At 49.8% G+C, this 15,041-nt stretch overlaps 1 protein-coding gene across 2 annotated transcripts in view; it reads right to left on the reverse strand.

The window, feature by feature from the left end:
• LOC111157131 (transducin beta like 1X-linked) overlaps nt 1-15,041 on the reverse strand; it is a 237,685-nt gene that overhangs the window by 47,219 nt on the left and 175,425 nt on the right. For both annotated transcript variants that reach the window (XM_022518374.1, XM_022518375.1), the window contains one exon: nt 12,197-12,285. The gene's annotated coding sequence lies outside the window, so the exon portion shown is untranslated. The remainder of the gene's footprint in view (nt 1-12,196; nt 12,286-15,041) is intronic.

Here is a 15,041-nt window from a genome sequence, read left to right on the forward strand (position 1 = left end):
GAAGTCAACCAAGCGGCAGAGCTCTTCTCAGAGCACTCACGCCAAGACGAGCCAAAGCCAAGAAAGGCCAGGACCCCTTTCAGTGGTCGTCAACCCCAAATGTCCCTGGCTGCTGGGGAACGGTCTTCACGGTCCACACCATACATCTGCAGTGTATGAAATTTCATACATTTCCACATCATACATTTTACTGGGGCCATAACGTTTATCATTAAATGAGAACTAACTTTGTGTTTATTTAGAATAAAGATGAAAGGGCAAGGAAGACCTTCAAGGATGCACCCTAAAGGCTGTTGAAAGGGACACACGCAGTGAGCCCCACCCTGCTAAGATCCCCTCCCCATGTGTGGGCAATACCTGTGACTCACTTCTACCCCCACGGAACACATCAAAGGACAGGGATGTCACTCTACTCCTTAGGTTATGTCCTACGGCAAGGGTGACCACATGTCATTCTCCTAACTCTTGTTATAGCATGTAAGACTCTTTCTTAGTGGCCTGGAGGGAGACACTCTGCTGCAGGCTTTGAAGAGGAAGGCTGTCATCGTGTGAACTGCCCACAGAACTGGGGACAGCCTGCAGGAAGCTCTTTGCACGTCAGTCCTACAAGCGCTCTAGAAAAAGTAGAGCTCTTGGTCTCTCTGCCGAGTGAGGGCACAAGGCGCAGACGCCCATCTAGGAAACGGGAAGCGGATCCTCACCAGACACCACATCGGCCAGCGCCCTGATCTCAGACTTCCAGCCTCCAGAGTTGCGAGAAGGACACACGTATTGGTGAACGTGCCTGGTCCGTGCTGTGCTGTCACAGCAGCCTGAAATGCCTCAGACACCACCCCTCGCTCCGTTCTCCATATTTGCTCATGTGGGGTGCTTGGAGAGAAGGAAAATCCAACAGGCTCGTGGTGTCGGCACTTCTGACGCTGGGGGCCAGATGATCCTCTGTTCTGGGGCCGTCCCAGGCACTGGAGGATGCCGGGCAGCCTCCCTGCCACAGCCTCCCTGGCCTCCCCCCATCAGAGGCCAGCACCACCTCGCACACCCCCTAGAGTTGTGACGATCAAAAACGTCTCCAGATGTCGCCAAATGCTCCGAATTGCAAAACTGCTGCTGTTTTTTCTCTGGAGAAGAGAAAAATCAGCGTTCTGTGTCTGACAGGAACCGCATTTACAGAGATGTGGGGCAAGGTGGGGCCGTCTGGCAGGTGATGCTTAACGACACAGCCACGCAAGCCGTCGCTGAAAATGCACCACGGGAGGTGGCTTTTTTACAGAGCCTATGGAAACACTTTCCACAAAGCTGTCAGGAGTTTCATTACAAAATAAAATCCGGAGTTCTTCTCTCAGCCTCCAGATTGTTTTTGTTTTTGTTTTTTGGTTTTTTGGTTTGTTTTAAAAGATTTTATTCATTTATTTGGGAGAGAGAGAGAGCAAGAGCATGAGAGGGGAGAAGGTCAGAGGGAGAAGCAGACTCCCTGCAGAGCTGGGAGCCCAATGTGGGACTCGATCCCAGGATCATGACCTGAGCCAAAGGTAGTTCCTTAACCCCGGGGCCCTCTTTTCTGTTTTCTAAGAAGAAACCGTCCCAGCACCCCAAAGCCCGGTTCTCACTCGCCACCCACAGAACGTGTCACAAACTGGTGTGTGCACACATGTTCGCAGAGGACTCTGGCGCAGGAGACGACCACATCCTTGAGACACCAGGGGCTGTGGGCCCGTTTGGTTAGGCTGATGCCCCTCCTTTCCTGTACACACCCTCTCTTACCCCAAGTAGGAAAACTACTACCTCAGGTCTGGCTCTCCCGCTTTCTGATCGTGGATCGAATTTCTCTCTAAATTTATAAATCAGCATAAGCTTTTGCCAGCACAGTGTTACCTTTTTAAATTTTTTTTAAATTTATTTGACAGAGATCACAAGTAGGCAGAGAGGCAGGCAGAGAGAGGGGGGAGAAGCAGGCTCCCCGCTGAGCAGAGAGCCCGACGCGGGGCTCGATCCCAGGACCCCGGGATCACGACTCGAGCCGAAGGCAGAGGCTCCAACCCACTGAGCCACCGAGGCACCCCCACAGTGTTACCTTTTTAAACGCTTTTTGATGTGTAAGCATCAGAGAGAAGAACACAGAAACCAGCCCCGGCCTGCAAGAGAGCCACGTGAAATGTCGTGTGGACAGCAAGCCTTGTCCTGCTGTCCCGACTCTTCTCCCTCAGCTGTGCGGTTCAATTTCTGAAGTCGTGGTAAGTGGATCGCACCTCCCCCACAGCTGAGTAACTTCCTCACTGGTCTTTACGCGACCACTTCTTTTAAAACCTAATTCCAGGGGAGTGTGGCGGGCTCAGTCGGTGCAGCGTCCGACTCTTGATTTTGGCTCCAGTCATGACCTCAGGGACGTGAGATCGAGCCCCACGGGCAGCTCGTGCTCAGCAGAGAGTCTGTTTCAGCCTCTCCCCCTCTCTCCTTGGCCCCTCCTCACGCACACATGCACAAGTGCTCCCTCTAAAAATATCAATAAATCTTTTAGAAAAATAATAAAGGGACGGCTGGGTGGCTCAGTGGGTTAAAGCACCTGCCTTCAGCTCAGGTCATGATCCCGGGGTCTTTGGATGGAGCCCGCATCGGGCTCCCTGCTCAGCGGGGAGTAAGTCCACTTCCCCCTCTGCCCCTGCTTGTGCTCTCTCTCGCTCTCTGTCTCAAATAAATAAAATCTTTAAAAAATAAGTAAATAAAAAAATAATAAAACTTAGCTGCAAAAAAAAAAAAAAAAAAAAAAAACGAAAAAAACCACCAGGGAAGTGCAACATACATGTAGATTTTCAGACTGTTTCAATACAGACATGGGAACAGTCTTTGAACGGACTGTAAATCTTACAGCACTAATTCGTCCACTTTTTAACTCCTCGGGTTGGTTGGTTGGTTTTTAAGACTGTCCGTATTTATCTGAGAGAGAGAGAGCATGAGCAGGGGTGGGGGGCAGGGGGAGAAGCAGGCTCCTCGAGGAGCGGGGGCCTGATGCGGGGCTCGATCCCAGGGCCCCGGGAGCATGACCCGAGCAGAAGGCAGCCGCTTCGCCGACCAGGCCCCCAGCGCCCCGCCGCCGTGGGGCTGTCCTCGCCGCCACGGAGGGACAGCGACAGTCAGCAGGGCGCACGGCTGCTCGGAGGTGGTGGTGCTGGCACGTGCGCTCTACTTTTTTGACGCCCACGAGTGAAATGGCTTCACTTCAGACCGACCTCAGCAACGTCCACTCGCGAGCGTGGAAGTGACGCTCCCTGTCCCGCTGCAGGCCCAGACCGGAATCCCACAGGACGCCGAGAGGACACGGCGCGGCTTTCCGCCCAGGGCTCCACGGGCGGCGACACGGGAGGACACGCGCTGCTGCTCGTGGCACGGAGGGGCTCAACTGCAGCAGCGGCACACGGCAGTGGGGGGGCCCATACGGCACGCGTGGTGTGAGCCTCGTCGAGGACACTCCGCCTCCCCGGTCATCTGCCGCCTTCTGAGGCTGTCTCCGAGCACAGACTGAAGAAGGCGCCCCGTCGCCCTCGTCATGGTAACAGCCGGAGGCACCGCATGGACAGGAGGAGCCCTGGCGGCAGCGTCCCCACGTCTCGGGCCCCCACGCCCGCCCTGGTTCGAAGATGAAACCGCGCTTCTTGCCGGAAGACAAAAGCTGGGCAAGCCTGTGCGTCCCTGAGCGCGGGCGGCCGTCCGTCGGTCCGCGCTCTCCTCGGGGGCAGGACAGCGTTCTGCACAGCAGACAAGCAAGTCAAACTGACACTCTGTCCATCTCCTGGTCTCTCGTCTTCGGTGCGGGGAACGGAATGCCTTATTGACTACCGCCACCTCTGTGGTGGACCACTCACTACGGACGTCCGCAGCGTTGTGAAACTAGCCCCACCGTCCATCTCCAGAACCTTCTCATCTCCAGAACCTTCTCACCTTCCCACACTGAAACCCCACTGAACACTAACTCCCCGCTGCCCCCTCACCCGCCACCCCCCCGGCACCCATTCTTATACTTTTCGTCTGTATGAACTGGGATTCCTCCAGGGAACTCAACTGTGTGATTTTTAATTTACATGCTTCCTGTCACGAAAATGGAACAATCTGAAACGACCAACAGTTCGATCTGAAGGGGAAGCAACAGGATAATGGGGCCACAGGACATTTCTCTTGGGTCCTCATGACCACGTCATGTCCCCTTTCCAGAAGGAAGCATCCCTGAGCCGCAGACCCGCTCAGCAACCGCCCCGCTCCGAGGCCCTGGCCCTCCCACTCATCAGGCTGGTCACCGCGGCCCCTGCTTTGTCCCCCGTCTCCAAAGCCCTTCTCACAACTCCACAGCTCAGCCAAAACCACCACCCCACCAATGAGCGAGCCCCCTACTTCACCTCGCCCTGCTTTGCCCCCACCAAAGACTCAGGTACTCGAGATGAGAACACAGACAGGTAAGACACGGGGAGGCCGAGCTGTGGCTGTTCAGCGGCGCTGGAAGGTCGCCGAGCCCATCGCAGCCGTCACGCCGGCAGGTACCCGATGAAGTCGTCAGCGCCGCAAGTCATTTCCAACCAACTCCGCTTCGGAAAGAGCCGTGCGAAGAGGATGAGAAGCTTTCCCGCTGAAAAGCAGCAGCTCCCTCCGTCACGTAAGCCTCATCGGATCCTATTGCCGCATGCAGGGAAGACCTACCGCCAATAACAGACGCGGGCTTTGCCCGGCCTTCTCTGCGCTGGAGGAGGATGAGGTCTGAGGTGATGACAGAGAAGTTCCTGCCCAACTCCCGTATGCAAGGCACAGTGTTTTGGCAATTCTAGGAAATAAACACATTCAAGTTCACACACTATTCACACACGGACACACACACACACACACACACACACACACCCCTCTCTTCCTCTACACAAATAAGGGAACACTCCAGCACTTTAGTGCCCCACAAAGTCTTACGGGGGTGGCCGAGCTCCAAGGAGGAAAGCTTTGGAAGGCAGGAGGGTAAATTCCTGCTGATGAAGACAGCATCTGGGGAGGAAGACGGGAACAGGAGGAGAGAAAAGCAGTACAAGAGGCCTTGTGTCTGTGTGTGTGTCTGTGTGCGACGGGAGGGGAGGGCTGCCATGTCAGAACATTCGGGACCTTGCATGATGCTCCCACACGCTCCCCTGGACCCACGACAGGAAGAACCTGAGAGCTCCAACAGGTGCTTTCCCGCCTCTGCAGTTCCAGGATGAGAGAGAGCTCTGGTGGCACTGGGACACCCTCCTTGGCCTCCAACAGAAGGGAAACAACAAAAAAACAAAAACAAAAACAAACACCAAACGGGTTTGGCTTCTTAATGAGTGCATTTCCTTGCCTGGCCCAGGGGTGATCTGAGACCCCTCCCATCCGGCTGACCCGAGGTCTTCAGTGCGCAGAAAGGGGAGAAGCGCCGCGGCCGGCGAGGGAAAGCCAGGCCGTCCCCTCCGGGAGCTGCCTGAAGACGAGAGGGCAGCGCGCCGGGGCCGAGGCCTGTGAGCAGCAGCCGCAGCGAACACAAGTGTGCCGGCACACTCGGTCACCGGGGGTCGAAGCCACGGAGAAATGGAAGGGGAGTTACTTATAGCACTGCTGTTTGTGACTGCATCTCAAGGGGGCAGAAACGGCTGTTAATCATGGTTCCCTTCCCAAATTAGTGCAAAGTTCAGGTGCAACAGAAATGTCACTGAGGAGTTTCATCTTACCACGTACTTAAACAGTTTTCAAGGCTAGCATTCTCCAGGAAGGGAGGGGATCACCCCAAAACAACATAGTCTGCGGGGCCATGAAATTATCCTCAACATCATAACCCCAGGAGACCTACTTGGGAGTTGGCGCTGAACTGGACGGCAGGAAGGGCCAGCAGGAGGGGCTCTCAGAGCAGCGAGCCAAGTGCACGTGGACCGAGGGAGGGAAAGAGTGTAATCCGGTATCCCTAGAGGGGAAGGCTTCTCTTCTGACAATCGGCCCCACTGTGAAATATTCTCCTGAACGCTTTTAAAACCGCCCTTTTCCTCCAGACGTAGAAGAAAGTTTGTCTCCTTTCTTGTCCCTCCTAGCCTGCTGGCGTGGACGCTGGAAGACTCCATGGCTTAAAGTAATCTTCTGGAAAAGGCTCCGCTCTCTGGGACTTGTCTCCGTGCAAGCCTGAGAACCGAGAGCCAGAGCAGCCGGAAAATCTGCTTGAAATGACCTCATCCTACAAAAGGCCCTTTCTGCGTTTCTCCGTGGACATCCTGACTCGAGTGTCACAGGTCCTACCCTCCCCTGTTCGCTTCCCTCACAATGTGTTTCTCTCTTTCAGTGGGAGCTAGGGTTATTTTCATTACACAATAAGCAGTCAGTTGAAGATGGTATTTTTGACGCAGGTAACAACATTTATACAGCATCCTCTTCTAAAATCTGCTTGGGGACCAGCTAACGCCGGAGATGAAAGAGGTCTGCTGTACCGCTGAGCATGATCTCTTTCTGCTACATAATCGTCATTACGACAACATGTGGCTATTCAAACACTTTGCTCTTCTATGACAATATGATTCCACAAATTATGGCGTTTACAGTTTGACCCCACTTACAGGAAAACACACACATGGAATAGAGCGGGGGGAACATACACGCTGCTTGCTTACTTTCTTGGATTTCTCTTCATTTAGCAATGAGTAGGCATCTTTTATTTTATAGTAAGAAAAGATTCCCCACAAAGGAACGCTGCCCACTGAGCTTACAGTTCTTTATTTACTTGCAGTCAGATGGCCCAAAATTATACATATAATCAAACTATCACTTTATTACTAAGCGTCTAACTATTACTTTATTACTGGAGTCCTAGCAACAGTACTACCATTTACAATATGGGAATCAGCCAACAGAATAAGGTGAAGTCCTTCAAAGCATATTTCATGACCAGGGGAAATGTCCGCGATACGACGTTATGCAGGAGAAAAGCAGGTTTCAAGATGGAACGTGCATGGTGCCACATTTTGTTCTGCACGCACGCGTGTGTGCGCGCACACAGAGATGGCCGATCACCCTCCCAAAAAGTCTAGCATCTACTTCTGGGGGTGGAATTTTCTCTGTGTGTGCTTTTCTATTTTCCAAATCTTCTCCTATGAGCGGGAACTGTTTTCACATTCATTCAAATGTAATTAAAACCTGGCAGTGTCTCCAGAAATAATCTGCATGACAACAACTCAGCGCTTCTAAGTGGGAAATGAGGCTACAGGGCTGGGAGGGCAGAGGAGGGGCTCCTGTGTTAGGAAAATAATGCCGCTCTTCATGGAAGAAAAAGCATCCCCGGTGTGAGGCATTCAGAAAAGGTCCTTTCTCCACAGCCCGTGAGCACATCAATGGCAGGTGCTGATGGGACAGGAAGGGCGTCCAGTCCCTGGGGTTACTTCCAGAACCATCTGCATGCCTCCCACGTGGCCACAGAGTCCTCTCTCCAACTCTGCAAACCCGCCTCCCTATTTACTGACACGTCTCTGCCTGTCCAGGGGAAGACCCAGAAGGAAGCCTTCCTAGAAGTGCTCAACCTAGTAACGGCAAAGCACTGCTCAGCCTGCGTCCCATGAGCCAGACGACGTACACACGACGGGCAGCACGGCTGTTCTTTCCTCGTCCCCTCCTCTGTACACACTATGACGCAAACTCAGGCACCCGGGATTTCACGGCAGGCCGCCGTGGAGATGCTGCCAGAGACAGCCTGCACGCAAGAGTTCTGCTTTTCCCATGATGTTGCTTTAAGCCAATACTCCTGATGTGTGTGTAAATCAGCGTACAGACTCAACTATCTTCAAAACTGAAAAATCGGAAGCGGCTTCTCTACAACGTGCAAGAGGCCCTCCCATGAATTTCAGGAAGACAGGCGGCCCAGCGACGGAGCCTCTGAGACACTGTGATTCCCACCCACATATGCAGGATTCTGGCCTCGACGGTTCCCTCGTCTGCATCAGGGAGTCGTGAGTGAGGTCATGTGCTCACAGAACACAGCCTCTAGAGGTTCAAAAAATAAACCCTGTGGCTTTCTCTAGGAGATACAAAAGCAAGTGATGCCTCACGCAGTCTGCCATGGACTCTTTTGAGTCTTCACAGAACATTTTTTGGTGCTTCCATTTATACGAATAATGAAAATATATATTTTTTAAAAGATTTTATTTATTTATTTGACAGAGAGATCACAAGTAGGCAGAGAGGCAGGCAGAGAGAGAGGAAGGGAAGCAGGCTCCCCGCTGCGCACAGAGCCCGATGCGGGGCCCGATCCCAGGACCACGACCCGAGCCGAAGGCAGCGGCTTAACCCACTGAGCCACCCAGGCGCCCCAATGAAAATATATTTAAAAGAACACTTCAACGGGCACTGGGTGGCAGTTTCAGTTCAGCCTCTGCCTTCGGCTCAGATCACGATCTCAGGGTCCTGGGATCGAGTCCTTCTTCGGGCTCCCTGCTCAGCCAGGAGTCTGCTTCTCCCTCTGCCCTCTTCATGTGTGCTCGCTCTCTTGCTTACTCTCTCTCAAATAAATAAAATCTTTTTTTTTTAAAGATTTTACTTATTTATTTGACAGACGGAGATCATAAGCAGGCAGAGAGAGAGGGGAAGCAGGCTCCCCGCCAAGCAGAGAGCCCGATGTGGGGCTCAATCCCAGGACCCTGAGATCATGACCTGAGCCGAAGGCAGAGGCTTAGCCCACTGAGCCACCCAGGCTCCCCTCAAATAAATAAAATCTTTAAAGAAAGCTTAAATATTATGAACCTAAGTATTAGATGAGAGTGCAACAATCCTCCTATTTATGTCAGCGAATGTAGGAAGTTGGGTTTTTTTAAAGACTTCATTGATCTGACAGAGAGAGAGAGCAAGCACCAGCAGAGGAAGAGGGAGAAGCAGGCTCCCCACCGAGCAGAGAGCCTGATGTAGGACTGGATCCCAGGACTCTGGGATCATGACCCAAACCAAAGGCAGACGCGTCACCGAATGAGCCACCCAGGTGTGCCCAGACTGGTCCGATTAAATGCACCAGGTACACTACGGACAGCAACAGGGAGCAGGCTTTGCCAGTCTTGGTACTGCTGACACTCGGGACATCTGAATGCCCAGTGGTCGGGCACCTTATGCGCTGTAGGGTGCTAAGCAGCATCCCTGGCCTCTGCCCACCACAGTCAGCAGCACCCGTCCCTTGACAACGGGTCTTCAGACAGGGCCGAATGTCCCCTGGGCAGGGGTGAGGCCGTGCTCTGACAGAGAACCCTTAGGGCTGATACATGGGTCCAGGACCACACCTCATGACAGAGCCCAGCAGCCCCCAAATTCCTAGAAGTCGCAGGTCCCTGAAGATCCGCAGGACCTTTGCTATGACCGCGGTACGGACTCAGTCTTCACCACAGCATGGGCCTCACAGAGCTGTACCTCCGGATGCCCGAGTCACAAAGCAGACGTGAGAAGAGGCAGAAACAAACCGGCTGTGCTCCTCGAGGTAGGAGTCAGCAGACTGGGGCCTGGGGCCAAATCCCACCTGTTGCTCCCCCTTGTCAGGCCTGTGAGCTAGGACTAGTTTTTACATTTCTAAACTGTTGATAAAAAAAAATCAAAAGATTCCTGTGTTGTGACTCATGAAATTGAGCTGACGTTCAAATTCCAGTGTCCGTAAATCGCGAAGCTGTACTGACACTCACCCCCGGCTATTCATTCCCCTGCGCTCGACGGCGGTTCCTACACCACAGCGGCAGAGCCGAGCAGCCGTGAACAGCGCCCGGCTGGCCCACCAGGCCTCAACTACTTCCCCTCCGGCCCTTGGCAGAAAAGGCCACCCTCGATCTGGCTTCTCAGCTCTACTGAAAAGGTTCCTGTCTACACTGTGGTCTACACCGGACGACAAGCGCCTGCTTTGTCCGTTCGGGGCTTGAAAGTGGCCGCCTGCGGACCCGCAGGGGATGCCCCACAACACAGAAGCTCCTCAGGAACAAACCACCCGTGTTAGCAGTGAGAGCCGGGAACACCACCGCCATGGTCTGCTGTGGCTCCCGAAACACCAAAAAATCCGAAGTCATCCTTTTAGGGATGCCTCACGCACGCTCAACACCAGGGCCTCACGCACGGGAGGAATTCCACGTACACTCCATTCGATGGAACCCTAAGTGCGTTCCCTAAGCACGCAGTTCGCTCCCAGTCAAGACGCCGGTAACCGACAGACCTCTGCCATCTCCCCTGACGTTCGGAAGACGGTTCGACCACAGTTCCAAAACCACCGACTGATGGAAAGTCTGGCGGTTCATCGAAATGTTAAATAGGGTCACCATACGACCTATTAATTCTACTCCGTGACATGCACCCAAGAGAAATGGAGACCCGTGTCTGCACAGAAACTTGCACACAGATCTTCAGAACAGCAGGAATACGAATAATGAGGACTCCTAATAACTGCAAGGAACTACAACTCAAATGCCCATCGGCTGGCGAAGAGACCGACAAAACGTGGTGGAACCACACAATGAAATATTATTAGGCCATGAAAAAGATTCACGGTGCAAGAAGGATGAATCCTGAACATATTACGTTAAAGGTAGTCACAAACTCAACATAATTAACATTTTACAAATTTTTATTTATTATTTATTTATTTATTTATTTTTTTAGCAAACTACATTTTTCAAATATTTACTTTAAAGATTTCACTTATTTACTTGACAGAGAGAGAGAGACACAGGGAAAGAGCACAAGAAGGGGGGGCAGCAGACGTCCCCCTAAGCACAGAGCCCAACTCAAGTCTTAATCCCAGAACCCTGAGATCATGACCTGAGCCCAATGCAGACGCCCGACTGACTGAGCCACCCAAATGCCCTTATTCTTCAAATATTTAAGTAAAATATCAAGATTCTTATACATCTACTTTGTTATTTTTACATGCTTGGGTCTTGGGAGGGGGGCAGACAGAGAATCTTCAGTTAGGCTCCACACGCAGTGCAGGGCTCGATCTCACAGACCTGAGATCATGACCTGAGCCAAAAGCAAGAGTCCGATGCTTGACTGACTGAGCCACCCGGGTGCGCCTGTACATACTTGGTTCTAAACAAAAATACCTCAATAAGATTCTTCCTGTAGTTAGACTGAGGACCGTCACTTTAGTTCTGATTGAAGTTTTTAAAGCAATAAGCAAAATTCTTCCCCAGATTTCCAGCTTTATGTTTTTAAAATTATGAATGTTTCTGTGGGTTTTTTTTTTTTTTTTTTTTTTTAAATTAAAGACAAAAATAGGAAACAAACTGAGGGTGCTGGAGGGGAGGTGGGTAGGGTCGTGGGGTAACTGAGTGATGGACATTAAGGAGGGCATGTGATGGAACGAGCACGGGTGTTATGTAAGACTGATGAATCACCAACCTACACCTCTGAAACCAGTAATACTTCATACGGTAATTAACCGAATTAAAATTAAAAAAAGAAGGCAACCAAATTGATAAAGAAAATGGAAATACAAACCGCAAACAGTACGGGAAATACAAAAAGGAACAATAAAATCGAACCCTAAAATCCCATCTACCAAAAGACAGCAACTGTTCCAGAACTGGCCGTCAGTTTCAGCTTGGCATCTGGGGTTCAACTCTTGGAACCCGTCTGATTTGTTCTTCTGGAAACTTTATCATCTCCTAGATCTGTAAGTACTGATCTATAGGTTGCTCTAGTAAGTTTCAAGGTTAACTACAAATCAGTTTGCAGATACACACAAACTGTGTCAAGAAACTCATAAAGTCCAGGGGCACCTGGCTGGCTTAGCCAGCAGAGCATGCAGTTCTTGCTATCAGGGCTGTAAGTTCGAGCCCCATGTTGCAAAAGGAGATTACTTAAAAAAAAAAAAAAAAAAAAAAAAAATCTTTAAAAGAAAAAAAAACCTAGACTGGGTTTTAGAAGGTGTCATCCTCTCCTGGTAAGACCCAAAAAAAGTTTGTAGTAGCTGGTTCAGTACCCAAAATTCTTGGAAGGCAGTAAAAGGCAAGTTCATCATTTAGAGTTAACTATATATAAGCCCACAATGATTTCCCGGTATTCTATCTACTACCTGCAGCTTCAGCAAGGACACAGACGTGCAACTTGAAAAAAAAGTCCCTTTAAAACAGAAGATGTTCAGTGTGGGGAAAATGCACTGCCACTTCTCCAAAGGATTTCAGGTCAAGGACAAGTATGCCACAGTGAGTGGGTTGCTTACCTTTATGGTGACTTCATGTGTAGACCTCTGGACCAGTGAGCTCCCCAGCATCCGCTCGTATAAACTCCAAAGTGTCTGCCAGGAGCTGCCTGGTGAGAACCAAGGAGAGATGAAGAAAAAACTTGAAATTCTTTGCAGAGGATTCACCTCTGGCCTCTCCCACTTTGTGGTTTATCCTTTTTCCAAGCGTGGCACTGGTTCCCTTTTCCATCTCAACACAAACTTTTATGCCACATTCTCTGTCTTACACTTGCACACGGATATGCAAACTGAAAGACGAGAAACGGAAGCGGCCAGTCCGTATTATCGCACGTGCAGAAATCCCAAGAGTCTCAAAGCAAATAAAATTAATTTTAGTTCAGATATTGCTGCTGCCGTCCTTTAATGATAATCAATGACTGACCGACATGCTCTTGTCTTGGGGACTGTGTCTTACGCAACCAAGAAACTAGACTATACACACCTCTGAGAGAAGAAAACATGCTTTAAGGAAGCTTTACAGACATCACTTAGACGAACGTTTACAAGAGCCTTGCATGCAAGTACACGTGTATCGCTATGCCCTTACAAACACAGAGACACGACATTAGAATCTTTTTTCCCCTTTTGGGTTCCCGAAAATAAAGCCAAAGAAAGGCCCGGACTCACTCTGGCTCAACCTATCCATTACTGCTATCATACATCGCATTTCACAAGCGTTCCACCATTCGCACTTCTGAACAAGTCAGGTTTGTAAGCTCCCAAGTTAACCTTCGTATCGAAAACACGTTTCTATTTTTCGGTCAATATAAACACTGAGCAATCAAACCAGCATTGACTGAACAGTGTCAACCTTCTTCCTCATAAAATTCTCTTGGTTATGAATGAATCCAGCCTCCCACATTTAAATTATCTACAGGCTCAAACTCTAAGGAAATCAACTGCTTGCCATCTTCTCTTAAATTCTTGTTCAATCTAAGTGATAAAAAGGAACCAGGGTTAAGAGAATTCAAATTCACCAGTGAAGCTTATGAGTAAAGGTGTTTCTTATTATTAAACACAGAACGTCATGAAATGTTTTAAGGAAATTCAAGTAAATTATTCCCAATGAGTCATTTTTATAGCTACGCTGTGCAAAGAAAGGCAGCTAAAAAAATTTTACAGATGGGTTCTCACAGGCCCTTAAGTTTCATTACAGTACATTTTTCTAAAAACACCATAAGGATGTGTAAGATAAAAGTAATAAACAGGGCAACTTTTAAAAATCTAGCACTGAAGAAAAATAATACGATTCAAACAAAACTTCCCTACAGGGCGCCTGGGTGGCTCAGTTGGTTGAGCGACTGCCTTTGGCTCAGGTCGTGATCCCGGACTTCCAGGATCCAGTCCCGCATCGGGCTCCCAGCTCCTTGGGGAGTCTGCTTCTCCCTCTGACCTTCTCCTCTCTCATGCTCTCTCTCACTCATTCTCCCTCAAATAAATCAATAAAATCTTTAAAACAACAACAACAACAACAACAAAAAACTTCCCTACAAGTCTTTCAGTAGAAATTACTCACCAGAGTGAAGCAGGCATAAAGGAATATTAAATTTGCTCATAGAATAAAAACACATTTCGAAATGAAAAAATTTCTGTGGTAGAGATAAAGTAAGACAATACTCCTTATAGGACCTGAAGAAGAAAGCAGATTACTGTTTTCAGGATTGAGGTGTAAATTACCACAGGGGGGAAAAAATAGCCTTATAATGAAATCACTAAATACCACAAAGTATCAAAATAGGAGCAGATGTCACCACAATAAGCCCCAAATTGCTTGGAAATTAAAACACTAAAATCCATAATAATTCAATAAGTAATTAATATATAAACAGCTCTTGTTACAAGCTGTTCAGCAAAACCTTTAGAATCAAATTCTTATTCTTTGGTCCAAAACAGATGGTAACTCACAAATGAGAGTCTTGGAATGGAAGATCATCTTTTACATATGTTGTTAAACTCCGTAAGCGTAATTAACATCATCTGCGTGTTGTAAACACACAAAAACGGGAAAGTAGGACTGGTTAGCGACGTTCTTCTGCTTATGCAACATGTCAGAATTAATTAGTTTACTGATAGAAACAATAAATTAAAAATGATAAATATGTTCTTCTAATACCTAAATTGTCCCTGATTCTCCCATGATCAGGGCCCAGGCAGAACCACCACCAAGGCGCAGTACGGGCAAAAAGGTTCACATCCGGCAAAGTGTTGGTGTGAAGTGCCAACTATTTTAACAAACACAACATATCCTGTATCCTCAAAGGCGGTCACACACATAAAAAGGACTGCACCATCTTCGGGCTGCTCCTCGGTTCCAGGCAAGGCACGGGGCAGACCTATCCAGGCAGTCCTTCCGCGTGGGAGGTACAGAGCCCTTAGAACTCTGCCATGTTGTGCAAACATCCACTCCTCAGGCCCCAAAACATTTCCATCACTCCCAAAGGAAACCGTGTACCCAATTAGGCAGTCCCTGCTCATTCCCTCTCCCAGCCCTGGCAACTACCAGTCCACTCTGTCTCTTTGGATCGGCCTATTCTCAACGTGTCACATCAGTGCAAACACACAATACCTTCTGTGTCTGGCTCCTTTCTCTGAGCAAAAGGCTCCCGAGGGTCAGCCGCGAGGAGGCGTGTGTCCGCACTCCGTTCCTCGTCGCGGCCGACGACTACTCTACCGCGGGGTGGGCTACACTTGCCTCATCCACCCGCCCATCGGATGCCGGGCATTCCGGCAGGCCTTCACTTTCCGGCTATCGTGATTACTGCTGCCACGAATATTCGGGCACAGGCATGTGTTTGAGCCCCAGTTTTCCATCCCGTGGGGCATG

The sequence above is a fragment of the Enhydra lutris genome, unplaced genomic scaffold, assembly GCF_002288905.1.
Source record: "Enhydra lutris kenyoni isolate GAN:26980312 unplaced genomic scaffold, ASM228890v2 scaffoldscaffold52, whole genome shotgun sequence".
Lineage (NCBI taxonomy): Eukaryota > Metazoa > Chordata > Mammalia > Carnivora > Mustelidae > Enhydra > Enhydra lutris.